Source organism: Gorilla gorilla, chromosome 9 (assembly GCF_029281585.2).
Source record: "Gorilla gorilla gorilla isolate KB3781 chromosome 9, NHGRI_mGorGor1-v2.1_pri, whole genome shotgun sequence".
NCBI lineage: Eukaryota > Metazoa > Chordata > Mammalia > Primates > Hominidae > Gorilla > Gorilla gorilla.
This window is the reverse complement of record NC_073233.2, coordinates 69,903,301-69,919,150: the sequence shown is the minus strand read 5'-3', so window position 1 is coordinate 69,919,150 and position 15,850 is coordinate 69,903,301. Positions and strand designations below refer to the sequence as shown.

General features: G+C 47.4%; 1 long non-coding RNA gene across 1 annotated transcript in view; it reads left to right on the top strand.

Moving 5' to 3' along the window:
• The window catches only part of LOC129525228 (uncharacterized), a 35,694-nt gene that overhangs the window by 16,477 nt on the left and 3,367 nt on the right, over positions 1 to 15,850 (top strand). Inside the window, exon 2 of the long non-coding RNA XR_008669376.1 lies at positions 13,178 to 13,354. This is a non-coding gene — a long non-coding RNA (uncharacterized lncRNA). The remainder of the gene's footprint in view (positions 1 to 13,177; positions 13,355 to 15,850) is intronic.

Below are 15,850 nucleotides of genomic sequence, written 5' to 3'. Positions count from 1 at the left end.
GGCCCCTGGAATAAAAGCCCAGCTTCCTTGCTGGCCTCCAGGCCCCATGTGATCTGGCTCAGTCAGCCTCTCCAACCCCAAATCCAGCTCCTCTCTTTCTGACTCACCATGTTTTAGATACTTGCACCATCTTTCTGTTCTTTGAATGTGCTCAGCTCACTCCTACCTTGGGGCCTTTGCTCCTACTGTTTCTTCTGCCAGAAATGCTTGTCCCAGGTCTCCGCATGGCTGTCTCCTTGTTGGCACTCAGCCCTCGGCTTAAATGTCACCTCTACACAGAAGCCTTTCCCTCTAGGTTGCAGTAGCCCCCCAGTCACACCGTCACTCATCCCTGCTGCATTTCCTTGCAGCCCTTATCCTAAATATTTCCTTGTCTATTTGTCTAATAACGTATTGTCCATCTCCTCCCCCTAGAATAAAAACTGCACAAAAGGCCAGGCACAGTGGCTCACGGCTATAATCCCAACACTTTGCGAGGCCAAGGCAGGAGGATCACTTGAGGTCAGAGGTTCAAGACCAGCCCTGGCCAACATGGTGAAACCTTATTTCTACTAAAAATACAAAAAACTTAGCTTGGCATGGTGGCAGGCGCCTGTAATCCCAGCTACTTGGGAGGCTGAAGCAGAAGAATCACTTGAACTTGGGAGGTGGAGGTTGCAATGAGCCAAGATCACGCCACTGCACTCCAGCCTGGGCAATAGAGTGAGGCTTCATCTTAAAACAAAACAAAACAAAACAAAACAAATAAAACAGCCAGGCACGGTGGCTCACATACCACTACTTTGGGAGGCTGAAGCAGGCGGATCACCTGAGGTCAGGAGCTTGAGACCAGCCTGGCCAACATGGCAAAACCTCATCTCTACTAAAAATATTAAAAAATTAGCTGGGCGTGGTGGCATGTGCCTGTAATTCCAGCTACTCGGGAGGCTGAGACAGGAGAATCGCTTGAACCCAAGAGGCGGAGATCGCACCACTGCACTTCAGCCTGGGTGATGGAGCAAGACTCTGTCTCAAAAAAACAAAAGACAAAACAAAACAAAAAAACTGCATGAAGAGCAGGAACCTGCATTGCTGTGTCTCTAGCATCTAGAATAGTCCCTGGCACATAATGGGCACAAGTATTATTGAGTGAATGGGTGACAAATCAAAGCGCATTTCCCAGTCAGGCACAGTGGCTCACGCCTGTGAACTCCCAGCCCTTTGGGAGTCCGAGGTAGAAGAATCCCTTGAGCCCAGGAGTTCAAGGCCAGCCTGGGCAATAGAGTGAGACCCCGTCTCTAAAAATATATATATGTATAATGAAGAAAAATTTTAAAAAGTGCATTCCCTAAACATCAGGAATATCACATGTAGTAAGTTGAATGGTCGTCCCCAACAAGATATGTTCATGCCCCAGAATCTGTAAATCTGCCCTTATTTGGGAAAACAGTCTCTACAGATACAATTAAGTTGTCCTGGATTACCCTGGGGGGCCCTCTTGTTGAGGAGAAGACACAGAGACACAAAGGAGAAGGCCAAGGTGAAGACAGGGGCGGCGATTGGAGCAATGCTCCCACAAGCCAAGGAATGCCGGTGGCCATCAGAATCTAAGAAGGCAAGGAGAGATCTTCCCCTGGAGCTGCAGGCAGGAACATGGCCTTGACCCACACCTTGATTTCAGATTTTGGGCTTCGACAATCTCTATTGCTTTAAGCCACCACCTTTGTGGTACTTTGCTACCACAGCCCTAGGAAACTAACACATGACTCAAGGGTCAAGGATGCAAGATCTTGCCCCCAGCATCTTTGATCTTTCATTATATTCTTCCCTGATTCTCTGTTCCAAGCCCAGGGGTACAGTACTGTGACCTCTACAGTGAAAAATCAATCACTTTGTCCAGCCTTTGTTTTATCTACCTGGTATAGGTCGCATTGTGTCCCCTCAAAAGATACATTCAAGTCCTACCCCAGTCCCTGTGAACATGATTTTATTTAAAAATAAGATCTTTTCTGGCCGGGCGCGGTGGCTCACGCCTATAATCCCAGCACTTTGGGAGGCCAAGGCAGGTGGATCACAAGGTCAAGAGATTGAGACCATCCTGGCCAACATGGTGAAACCCCGTCTCTATTAAAAGTATAAAAATTAGCTGGGCGTGGTGGCGGGTGCCTGTAGTCCCAGCTACTCGGGAGGCTGAGGCAGGAGAATCGCTTGAACCCAGGAGGTGGAGGTTGCAGTGAGCCGAGATCATGCCATTGCACTCCAGCCTGGGCGACAGAGCGAGACGCCGTCTCAAAAAATATAAAAATAAAAAAAATAAGATATTTTCTTTCCTTTTATGTTTTAGTTTTTTTGAGACAGGGACTCACTCTGTCGCCCAGGCTGGAGTGCAGTGGCGAAACCTTGGCTCACTGCACTCTCCATCTCCCAGATTCAAGAGATCCTCCTGCCCCAGCTTCCCAAGTAGCTGCAACTATAGGCACGCACCACCACTCCTGGCTAATTTTTGTATTATTTTGTAGAGACAGACTTTCACCATGTTGCCCACACTGGTCTTGAACTCCTGGGCTCAAATGATCCTGCCACCTTGGCTTCCCGTAGTGTTTGGATTACAGGCATGAGCCACCACGCCCAGCCTGGAAATGTGATCTTTTTTAGCTGAGTTAAAATAAAAAAAGAAATAGGATCTTTACAGATGTAACCAAGTAAAAATAAGGTAATACTGGATTCAGGTGGGCTATAACTTCTTCTTGTAAGAAGAGAGAAATTTGGTCACAGAGGCAGAGACACACACAGAAAGAACACAGCCATGTAAGATGAAGACAGAATCAGGGTGATGCAGTTACAAAGCCAAGGAATGGTACGGATAGCTGGCAACAACCAACAGCTGAAGACTCCTAATTGAGGAAGGAGTCTTGCCTGGAAATTTTGGACTTTTCGCCTTCAAAGCTATGAGAGAATAAATCTGTGCTGTTTTGTTTGTTTGTTTGTTTGTTTTGAGATGAAGTTTTGCTCTTGTTGCCCAGGCTGGAGTGCAGTGGCGCAATCTCAGCTCACCACGACCTGTGCCTCCCAGGTTCAAGCAATTCTCCTGCCTCAGCCTCCCGAGTAGTTCGGATTACAGGCACCCGCCACCATGCCCAGCTAATTTTTGTATTTTTAGTAGAGACGGGGTTTCTCTGTGTTGGTCAGGCTGGTCTCGATCTCCCAACCTCAGGTGATCCACCCACCTCGGCCTCCCAAAGTGCTGGGATTACAGGTGTGAGCCAGCACGCCCGGCCTAACTCTCTGCTGTTTTAAGCCACCCAGCTTGTGGCACTTTGTGACGGCACCCAGAGGACACTAATACAGTCCCTAAATATACCTTCCTTTGAACTCCTCTGGCGTGCATCAACTGTGTGTGCAGTTGGATGCTGAACTAACCATAGAGACCAGCATGTATCTTCCATGTGCTTCTCACATTCCCACCACCAGCTCACTAAAGGCTGGATGTTGTCGTTTGGTGTCTTGGCATCACCCACAACAGTTTGTGGAGTGCTGGTGTGAGAGAAGGCCCCTTGTAAGTTGATATTGAATGAAGAATGGAAATATCAACAGATCAACTGCTAGCTAGGGGCTACAAGGCAATGACTCAGATTCATGATAGATCTAGGGGTCTTTGCTGCCTGTGAAAGCCCTGAGTTGATACAGATTTGGGTTTAATTTCAGCCTTCTCCATACTTTATCTTTATCCCTCAAATTCAGCCTTTAGCTGCTGTTCTCCAATTCCTCCAAGGCTGGACACTGTGGAAAGAGTTTTTAAGGCTTCTTCTCTGCCTGATACTTCTGGTCTGAGTGCTGGTGAGGGAGGCACCAAGATGGAGGGAGGTTAAAGGGCTTTGTCCTTGATCCTCTCTTCATTTGCTCCATCGGTAGGTGGGTATCCAAGTCTGGTGGTGTTCATCAGGGCCTTCCCAGGCAAAGGAGGAAGGAACATTGGAAGAGAAGATCAAGGGGGAGAAATAGCCCACAAGAAAGCAGAAGAAATAGGCTGGGCGCTGTGGCTCATGCCTGTAATCCCAGCACTTTGGGAGGCCGAGGTGGGCGGATCTTCTGAGGTTGGGAGTCCGAGACCAGCTTGACCAACATGGAGAAACCCCATCTCTACTAAAAATACAAAATTAGCCAGGCGTGGTGGCAGGTGCCTGTAATCCCAGGTACTCCGGAGGCTGAGGAGGAGAATCACTTGAACCCAGAAGGCAGAGGTTGTGGTGAGCCAAGACCAGGCCATTGCACTCCAGCCTGGGCAACAAGAGTGAAACTCAAAAAAAAAAAAAAAAAAAAAAGGAAAAAAGACAGCAGAAGAAATAGAAAGCTCCAGGGAAAAGTGAAAACTTCAGAGCTGGTTAGTTGGTGTGACGTTATGATACATATGTATTGGTTCTCACCGACGGTTTCTGGCTCATAACTCCCATAGCCCTTGTCATAGTCTTTTGTGATAATATTGGGGTGTTTTACGCCTCTGACCCAGCCTCAGAAAACAGAATCTCTCTCCCTGACCTTCTCCTGCCCTCCTTTTACCTGCTCCTTTTTCTCCCCAAGGCAGTAATCATTTTCCTGCCTTTTTGTCTAGGAGCTAGCCCTAAAGAAATTCCCCAACCTACCTCGCCTAATTGTAGGTTACAAGACAACCATTCCAGACAAGATCCTGCCCCATACCCTGGAGGAAGGACAGCTGCGCAGAGAGGTCAAGAAGAATCTAGACAGACAGGACTTGCTGGCATTCCTGAGTCAGTCCATTAGCCTTTGATCATTCCCTTTCGGTTCAATCACATTTGTGTATGGCTGTCCATGCTTCAATCATGTCTAACCAATGAAGTCTCCATAAAAAGCCAAGGAGGGGCCAGGCGTGGTGGCTCACACCTGTAATTCCAACACTTTGGGAGGCCAAGGCGAACAGATTGCCTGAGGTCAGGAGTTCAAGACCAGCCCGACCAACATGGTGAAACCCCATCTCTACTAAAAATACAAAAATTAGCTGGGCGTGGTGGTGGGCTATCTGTAATCCCAGCTACTTGGGAGGCTGAGGCAGGTGAATAGCTTGAACCCGGGAGGTGGAGGTTGCAGTGAGCTGAGGCTGGGCCATTGCACTCCAGCCTGGGCAGCAAGAGCTAAACTCCATCTCAAAAAAAAAAAAAAAAAAAAAAGCCCAGGAGGATGGAGTATGAAGAGCTTCCAGACAGCTGAACACAGAAAGGTTCTTGGAGCATGATTTGCCTGGGGAGGGCGTGGAAGTTCCATTCTCCTCCCCCATACCTTTTTGTTTGTTTGTTTTTTTGAGATGGAGTCTTGCTTTGTTGCCCAGGCTGGAGTACAGTGGTACCATCTCGGCTCACTGCAACCTCCACCTCCCAGGTTCAAGCGATTCTCCTGCCTCAGCCTCCCGAGTAGCCGGGACTCCAGGCGTGTGCCACCATGCCCGGCTAATTTTTAAATTTTTTTAGTAGAGACCGGGTTTCACCATGTTGGCCAGGCTGGTCTCAAACTCCTGACCTTGTGCTCTGCCCACCTCAACCTCCCAAGGTGCTGGGATTATAGGTGTGAGCCACCGCACTCAGCACCCCCATACCTCTTTTTATGCACCTCTTCATCTTTATCCTTCGTCATAGCTTCTATAATAAACTGGTAAACATCAGTATTTCCCTGAATCCTGTAAGTTGCTCTAGCAAATTAATTGAGCCTAAAGAGGGGGCCGTGGGAACCCTTGAAGCTGGTCAGTCAACAGTTCTTTTTTCACAGTTTTGGAGGCTGGGAAGTCCAAGATCAAGGTGCCTGCAGATTTGGTATCTGGGGAGGGCCTGCTTTCTGGTTCACAGACGGCATCTTCTAGAGTGAGGGGTCTCTTTAGGGCCTCGAAGGACACTCATCCCATGCGTGAGAGCTCTGCTCTCATGACTTAATCACTTCCCAACGGCCCTGCCTCCTAATACCATCATCTTGGGGTTAGGTCTCAACATATAAATTTTGGGGAGATACAAACATTTAGACCATAGCACCTTCCCTTTCCTTCATATTAAGATACAAATTCCATTTGCTAGGCATTAACATCAGAGGAACTGTACCTTACACATGGATCAGCAAGGACTGAGAGATGATTACAGGACCCCTGCAACCATCATGACCTGTGATGGTTGCCGGGCATGGTGATTCATGCCTGTAATCCCAGCACTTTGGGAGGCCAAGACGGGCAGATCACCTGAGGTCAGGAGTTCAAGACCAGCATGACCAACAAGGTGAAACCCAGTCTTCTCTAAAAAATACAAAATTAGCTGGGCATGGTGGTGCATGCCTGTAATCCCAGCTACTTCATTCTTTCAATAAGTCAGTTGAGATGAGGTTGTTAATTGACTGGAGCCAGAAATGTCTCAGCCTTCCCCTAGGAAGAGGGAGGGAGGGCAAGGTGCTTAGTTCATACCAAGAAAGCAATGGATGACATCATCTTAAAACATGGCCTGCTTCCCCTGGGACTGTTTTGAAGTTCAAATATGATGACAAAATTCTTCAAATCCCTTTGACAGTGAAAGCCTGGGCCCAGGGCTAGTGGTGTTTTTGTGTATTTCATTTGTACAAACAGAAGTGGAGGAAATAGCTCATTCTCACACCGTGTTGGAGGCGTTGCTGGGACTAGAACCTGGGCCCTGAGCCCCAGCCTGGGGTAAAGTATGTCTGGCTATGCACCTAATTGCATCATGTATCTTGAGATGCAACTGGCATCTAAAGCGAGGGGGGCAGTCCTGAGGCACTGAGCCCTAAACCGGGGAGATCTGATGCTATTTTGGGGTAGGTGGTGTCAGAATTAAACTGGAGGACACCCAGTTGGTGTCCATGGCAAAATTGATTGATTGCTTGGCATGTGGGGAAAAAAACCCCACACATTTGGTCACAGAAGTCTTCTGTCTTTATTGTGTAGTGTGAGAGCAGAGGAAAATCAGTTGGTTTTTTTTCCGCTCACAAAGTGGCTCTGGACAAATCAGACTGTGCTCTGGCCTTGGGGACATCCAATGAAGAGGGAATCAGTATGTGAGGAGTTAGGAAAACCAGCCACATTAGAGAACAGTGGATGCTTGTCTTTTCAGAATGCCACAGCTGTTTTCCTTTCCTTTTTGACTGTGGGTTTTTCCATTTTATCTTTCCTGCACAGGCTTCTCTGGGGATCTTTGTGCTCCTTTGCAACAAGGTTCTTGCCTTGTTGGAGAGCAGGGACTCTATAAATGTTCCGCGGGACTTAGGATCCCTCCCCAGAGAAGGCAGTGGGAGGCCTCCTTCCTCCTACCTCTGCCTGTTTTCAGGATGAGCGTAGACACAGACTGACTTTTCAGACTGACTTTTCTGCAGCAGAACAGCGGAGGCCAAGTGGCTAAGTGGACGCCACCATGGGGGGAGGCCAGTGGGAGGCCTCTCTAGTTTCCATTTCTCGCCTCTTTTTTTAAAATGCATTTTCCCTCTTCTCTTTCCAAATGCAGAACGGAGTAAATGTGAAGCAAGTAGTGCAGATAAAGAGAGAAAAACAGCAAAGAGAGATAGGAAGGTGGCGCTCGTGGGATAAAAATGTAAAGCTTACCTGCTCATCAGGTAAAAAAGTCCACACATGAAATTTTGGAGAGAAGTTTTATCCAACTCATGCAAGGAAGATCTGTTCAGCAAGCAAATTGGGGCTGCTAAGGCCTTCTAGAGAGTTAATAAGACCAGGTGCAGTGGCTCACACCTGTAATCCCAGCACTTTGGGAGGTCAAGGTAGGCGGATCACTTGAGGTCAGGAGTTCAAGACCAGCCTGACAAACATAGGAAAACCCCCTCTCTACTGAAAATACAAAAATTAGCCAGGTGTGGTGTCTTATGCCTGTAATCCCAGCACTTTGGGAGGCCAAGGCAGGAGGATCGCTTGAGCCCAGGAGTTCAAGGTTACAGTGAGCTATGATCGCCCCACTGCTCTCCAGCCTGAGCAACAGAGAGACCCTGTCTCAAAAAAAAAAAAAAAAAGGAGCCGAGTGTGGTGGTGCATGCCTGTAATCCCAGGTACTCGGGAGACTGAGGCACAAGAATCACTTGAACCCGGGAGGCGAAGGTTGCAGTGAGCCAAGATTGCGCCATTGCACTCCAGCCTTGGAGACACAGTGAGACTCCATCTCAAAAAAAGAGAGATGGCCGGGCGCAGTGGCTCACACCTGTAATCTCAGCACTTTGGGAGGCTGAGGCGGGCGGATCACCTGAGGTTGGGAGTTTACGACCAGCCTGACCAACATGGAGAAACCCCGTCTCTACTAAAAATACAAAATTAGCCAGGCGTGGTGGCGCACACCTGTAATCTCAGCTACTTGGGAGGCTGAGGCAGGAGGAATTGCTTGAACACGGGAGGCGGAGGTTGTGGTGAGTGGAGATCGTGTCATTGCACTCCAGCCTGGGCAACAAGAGTGAAACTCTGTCTCAAAAAAAAAAAAAAAAGTTAAGACTGAGGTTGGACCCCTTCTTTAGGGATAGATTTCCTTAAACTCCAGCTATGGGGATGGTAAGTAGCCACTGAAGATGAAGGACTTGAAAGAAGAAAGGTTTCCACCTGTCCCAGAAGGTACAATCTCAGAAGTAAAAAGGAAATATGTACACTTGGAGAGACACACACACACACACACACACACACACTCACTCACTTTGCTTTAGAATAACTCTGTCCAGGCCTTGACTTAGGTTAGGTTCTAAACGGGTCAGAATTGTGACAAAGGCAGGATGGGAGAGCAGAAAGAGAGGTGGCCTTTGTGTGGCAGCACTGGGACTAGACCCAAGGGATATTTTTCTTTTCTTTTCAAGATGGCATTTCGCTCTTGTTGCACAGGCTAGAGTGCAATGGCACAATCTTGGCTTACTGCAACCTCCGCCTCCCAGGTTCAAGCAATTCTCCTGCCTCAGCCTCCTGAGTAGCTGGGATTGCAGGCACCCACCACCATACCTGGTTAATTTTTGTATTTTTAGTAGAGACTGGGTTTCACCACGTTGGCCAGGCTGGTCTCGATCTCCTGACCTCAAGCGATCCACCCACCTTGGCCTCCCAAAGTGCTGGGATTACAGGCGTGAGCCACAATGCCCGGCCCTTTCTTTTCTTTTTTTAAAAGACACAGTCTCGTTCTGTCACCCAGGCTGGAGTGCAGTGGTGCCATCATGGCTCACTGCAGCCTCAACCTCCTGGGCTCAAGCAATCCTCTTGCCTCGGTATCCCGAGTAGCTGGGACTACAGGCACACACCACCACACTCAGCTAATTTTTAAATTTTTTTGTAGAGACGGGGTCTTGCCATGTTGCCCAGGCTGGTCTCAAATTCATGAGCTCAAGCAATCCTCCCACCTTGGCCTCTCGAAGTGCTGGGATTACAGGCAAGGACCACTATGCCCAGCTCTGCCCCCAGGGTACATTTTAAAGAACTGTTTTATTGTCAAATAAAAGCCACAGTACAGGTCGGGCACGGTGGCTCACGCCTGTAATTCTAGCACTTTGGGAGGCTGAGGGGGGCGGATCACTTGAGGTCAGGAGTTCAAGACCAGTTTGGCCAACATGGTGAAACCCCATCTCTACTAAAAATACAAAAAAAAAAAAAAAAATTAGGAGTGGTGGTGCACACCTGTAGTCCCAGTTACTTGGGAGGCTGAGGCACGAAAATCGCTTGAATCCAGGAGGCGGAGGTTGCAGTAGGCTAAGATAGCGCCACTGCACTCCAGCCTGGGTGACAGAGACTCTGTCTCAAAGACAAGAAAACAAACCACAAGTACTACACACATACACAAATAATATACACTTAAAAAAAAAAAGAAACCACACAGGTAAAACCCACACTGAACAAATATATGACCTTAATATATTCTTATAAGGTGAATACTTTTGTAACCACTACCCAGGTCTAAAAATAGAACTTTCCAATTTCCAACCAAAAACCTTCCCCACCCCCAACACCAGTCCTGTCCTGACTTTTTTTTTTTTTTTGGAAACGGAGTCTCGCTCTTTCACAAGGCTCGAGTGTAGTGGTGCGATCTTGGCTCACTGCAACCTCTGACACCCTGGTTCAGGTGATTATCCTGCCTCAGTCTCCCGAGTACCTAGGATTACAGGAACGTGCCACCACGCACAGCTAATTTTTGTATTTTTAGAAGACACGGGGTTTCACCATGTTGGCCAGGATGGTCTCGAACTCCTGACCTCGTGATCTGCCTGCCTCAGCCTCCCAAAGTGCTGGGATTACAGGCCTGAGCCACCACGCCTGGCTCCCTGTCCTGACTTTTATGAGAATCACAAACTTGAGTTTTTGATAGTCTGGCCACACAGGTGTACATCACTAAACTCTGTAGTCTTGCTCATTGTTTAACTGGAGATGACTGTTTGGCCTCTTTAATTTCTGGAGGATCTGTTCCTTCCCTACAGTTTCTCTAGGGCAGAGCCCAATAACAGATTCTCCAGAAACTGTTGACCTGCAGTTTCCCACAATCTGGATTTGGCCGGTCACAGCCTCGCGGTTCGGTTCAACACGGGCTTCACTTTCTGATTTCCCACCAATTGGCAGCTGGGTCAGAGCCTGGATGAGACCCAGGTCCAAGTGGAGGAGGCAAACAGTGATGGCAGCCACCCTGAATGGGCTCAAGGACCAAGCTCAGCAGGGCGTGGGGATGAGAGAAAGACAGGGCAGAGGTGGGAGAGCAGATGCCTCGAGGCCAGATCAGACCCAGCAGCAGCTGCATCTCAGAGTTGGGATAGTGAAATGCAACTCTCTGTGCCCGCCCCATGTGTCCTGACAGAGGCTCAGGGACTGAAGCAGGCCCAGTGCAGGTGGAGCAATGGCAGCGAGACTCCGGAGCACGTGTCGCCCACACCATGCTAAGACAAACGCTTTACATGCATTATCTCATATAATCCTTATTAAATTCCTCTTATCCCCACTTTACAGAGGAGGAAACTGAAGTATATGGAGTTTCAGCAACTTGACCATGGCCTCACTGAGATAAAGAATAAAACCGGGCCGGGTGCAGTGGCTCACACCTGTAATCCCAGTACTTTGGAAGGCCGAGGCGGGCAGATCACTTGAGGTCAGGAGTTGGGGACCAGCCTGGACAACATGGTGACCCCCGTCTCTACTAAAAATACAAAAATTAGCTGGACATGGTGGTGCGTAACTGTAGTCACAGCTACTTGGGAGGCTGAGACACGAGAATCACTTGAATCTGGGAGGCAGAGGTTGCAGTGAGCCGAGGTCATACCACTGCACTCCAGCCTGGGTGACAGAGTAAGAGTCCGTCTCAAAAACAACAGTGAAAACAATGTACTGCAAAGACAGATGGGGAATTTAAGCAAAGCCAGGACTGGTAGCCAGTGGCCACTGCCAGGTGTCCACGCTTGAGCCTTCTCTGCAGCCAGCTGGGAAGTACCACTCCAGAGGGCCAGGCTCCTGGAGGATGACTACATGCCTTCTGGGCAGTGGATTTGGGATGATACAATCCCTGACTTCATGAAACTTACAAGCAGGGGGCACTCCATGGGGTCTCAGATCTACATATGAAGTCCCAGATCAAAATGTAGCCTCAGGGCTACAGTTCAGTGACCTCTCACTACTGCTACATTTATTTTTCCCATCCACTAAATTTATATGGGCTTGTTTCCTTAAGAAAGAAGAGAGGATTTTTTTTTTGAGGTATTTTAATAAAATGATCAAATACATGGGTTCAGATGGCCCCTCCATGATTACTGGTTGTATGGTATAAAATACCTTCGTCAACCTCTATGAGCCTTGGTTTCTTCATCTCTAAAATTAGAAATGATAGGCCCTACTCTCAGGGGAACGGTGAGGTTTAAATAAAGCACTAAGGACAGCACCCTGCAAGCAGTCAATGTCAGCAAAACTTCCGTAAACAGGTCAATAGCTTCTTTCCTTAGGGAGTATTCATGAGAAGGTCATTTTCCCTTGACCTTCTTAGTCTGTTCAGACTACCATAACAAAACACCATAGACTGGGGGTGGCTTGTAAACAACACGAATTTATTTCTGGCAGGACATGGTGGCTCACACCTATAATCCCAGCACTTTGGGAGGCCAATATTGGAGGATGGCTTGAGCCCAGGACCTTGAGCCTCAAGACCAGCCTGGGCAACACAGGGAGACCCTGACTCTACAAAAAAAATTTTTTTAAAAATTAACCAGACATGGTGGCACACAATTGTAGTTCCAGCTACTTGGGAGGCTGAGGTGAAAGGACTGCTTGAACCTGAAAGGTTGAGGCTGCTGTGAGCTATGATCGCACCACTGCACTCAAGCCTGGGTGACAGAGTAAGACCCCATCTCATGTATATATATATATATTTTTTTTCTTTCTTTCTTTCTTTTTTTCACAGTATTGGAGGCTGGGAAGTCCAAGATCAAGGTGCCTGCAGATTTGGTATCTGGGGAGGGCCTGCTTTCTGGTTCACAGACGGCATCTTCCAGAGTGAGGGGTCTCTTTAGGGCCTCGAAGGACACTTATCCCATGCGTGAGGGCAGATTAAGTCTGCTGTCATGACTTAATCACTTCCCAATGGCCCTGCCTCCTGATACCATCACCTTGGGGGTTAGGTGGGGAGACACAAACATTTAGACCATAGCACCTTCCCTTTCCTTCATATTAAGATACAAAGTCCATTTGCTAGACATTAACACCAGAGGAACTGCACCTTATACATGGATTAGCAAGGACTGAGAGATGATTACAGGACCCCTGCAACCATCCTGAACTGTTGGGAGCCAAAAAGACCAAAGGCATCGTGACCAACTCAGCATTCCACTGGAGGCTATATGATCAAACAGCAAACTGTTTATCATGAATGCAGGATGTGAGCAAACTCACGACTGTGCCTGCCTCCAGGAGGCTTGCTGAGGGTCATCACTCCCTGGCGCTGGGCTCTTTGAAGTTATCTGCTGGGAAATCTAGCGCCTATTGTTCCAAGGATGCAGTCTTGCAAGCCTGCTGTGAATCAAACTGCCGGTGGATAACCACTCCCCCTCCTTCTTGTTATCTCTTTTACCAATAAATATGGAGGGCTGTGTAAAGCTGGGGCCCCTTGTCCACTAGAGGCAAAGTGCCCCTGACCCATTCTTCCAAATATAGTCTTTTGTCTTTATGTTTTACTCCTGCATTTGCCACCTTTGTTTGATCCACCAGGGATCATGGCAGTCTACAAGTGGCACCCCAAACAGCAACACAATCAGGCGCACAACAAGTGGCGTCTGAACATGGGACTTCAAGGATGTGAGCGAAGAAGGTCTGCTGGAGCAGAGGAACTGCAATTGACAAGGCAAACAGGGACCCCGGGACGAGTCTGCCAGCAGCGGATATAAGGTCAGTGCCCTAAAGAGGTACTGATCAGTGTCCTAAAGAGGTATTGGAAGCAGTGCTTTAAAGAAGTCCTGGACAGGAAGTTTTTGCAATCAGGGTAACATGGGGCAGAATTTGCCTATTGAAGAATAACATTATCTGCAGTTTCTCAAAGTTCTGTTGAGACAGTTTGGGGCTCAGGTTAGTTCTCAGACACTAACTAAGCTGCTGCAGGAGGTTATTTTGCATAACCTATGTTTTCACAGGCAGGCACTCTTGATGTGGAAAACTGGGACAGAACAGCAGAAGGATTAAAATGGGCTCATCAAAAAGGTCTTAAAGTTGATTCTTCTGTTTTCTCCACTTGGAGTTTAGTTCGTACTATGCTTCTGCCATTATCTCCTTATTATTCTGCAGGACAGCAGGCTGAATCTAAAAATCTGAAAGAATCTGTTATCCCACCCACAGCTCCAATTGAAAATAAAAAACAGGAGAGGGAGGATAAAAATTGGCCTATACCACCTCCTCCATTTGCAGAAATGTCTGTACTGCCTCCTTCAGTGGCAGAAATAGAGACCCCAATACAAAGAACTTTATGCTCTGCTGCCATGGCTGGAGAGCCCTTAGGACCTTATGCTTTTCCTATTTCCATAAGGCCTGATCCATATAATCCATAGCAGGTTATTCATGAACACACTCCACTAGAGTTTAAGTTGTTGAAGGAATTAAAAGCAAGTGTGGTAAATAATGGCATACGGAGCCCATTCACTTTAGGATTGCTAGAATCTGTGTTCAGTGCTATGTGTCTTTTACCCTTTGATGTGAAACACTTGGTGTGAACTTGCTTGTCCACTAGTGCATATCTGACATGGAATTTAAATTGGCAAGAAATGTGTGCAGAGCAGGCTAGACAGAATCGTGTTGCTGGACATGGGCATATTTACAAAGGATATGCTGTTATGTAATGGCCCTTATTCAGACCTGGAACGACAAATGACACTCCCAGAGGCTGCTTATCAGCAGTGTGCACAGGTTGCTAAATGCACCTGGGCCACAATTCCTGAAGAGGGAGTCCCAGCACAATCCTTCTTACATATCATGCAAGGGTCACAGGAGCCCTATGCGCAATTTCTTGCAAGATTGCAAGAGGCAGTGAAGTGTCAGATTCCTCACACTGCGGCTGCAGAAATGCTAACCTTAACTCTAGCTTTTGAGAATGCAAACGCGGATTGTAAACGTGCACTGGCATCAGTGAGGTGTACAAAAAACTTGGGAAATTTTCTCTGAGCTTGTCAGGATGTAGGAACTGAGCTTCATCGATCTGCAATGTTAGTGCAAGCAATGGCTAATTTAGCAGTTGACAAATCTAAAAGGAGCCAAGGGTCAAACTCTAAAATGGGAAAATGTTATAATTGTGGAAAAACTGGACATTTTAAAAAGGAATGCCACCAGATCTCAGGACAGAAAGGACCTTACAATGCAGTGCCCCACTCAGTGGAAAAAAATGCCAGGACTTTGTCCTCGCTGTAACAGAGGAAATCACTGGGCTAATCAGTGCCACTCAAAATTTCATCAAAATAGCACCCCTATCAGGAAACGAGGCAGGGGCCTGGACCCAGGCCCCTCAAACAATGAGGGCATTCCCAGTCCAGACCTCAACCCCGTTTCAGGGATGGGTTCCCAGAGGCACATTGATTCCCTCACCCCAGGAACACCAGGAAGTGCACGATTAGATCTACCTGCCAGAGAAAGAATAACAGTAGTTGGTGGAGACAAACCTATCAAAGTTCCCACTGGTATTTGGGGACCTTTACCAACAGGATACACAGGACTAATTTTAGGCAAAAGCCATCTTAACTTACAGGGCATCACTGTAGTCCTGGGAGTGATTGACTCTGATTTTGAAGGAGAAATTCAAGTAGTTTTAATGTCACAAGATCTTTGGGTTTTTGAACTGGGAGAATATATTGCTCAGCTATTGCTTATTCCCTGCAAATTACACCCTTCTCCACAAAAGGAGATACAAGGAAACAAAGGGTTCGGGAGCACAACTACATGGGAAATCTATCTATCCCAACCCATAGCCTCTAGTAGACCCACCTGTGTAATACAAATTAAAGGAAAGAAATTTTATGGGCTTATGGATACAGGAGCTGATGTGTCAGTAGTATCTAAAGACAATTGGCCCCCATCCTGGCCCTTGCAATTAACTTCTATGTCCCTACTGGGAGTAGGAACAGCTCAAAGTGTTCAACAAAGTGCTGAGATTTTACCTTGTCTTGGTCCAGACGGACAGTCATGTACTTTTCAGCCTTATGTTGCAAATATAGCTATCAATTTATGGGGTTGAGACTTACTTACAGCATGGGATATGAGGCTTATAAATGAAAACTTTGATAACCCAGAATTTAAAATGTTGAAGGTCATGAGATATCAGAGTAGAAAAGGTTTAGGGAAATTTCTACAAGGAAACCCTAACCTGATATCAGTAACTGGAAAAACAGATAGAAAAGTGTTAGG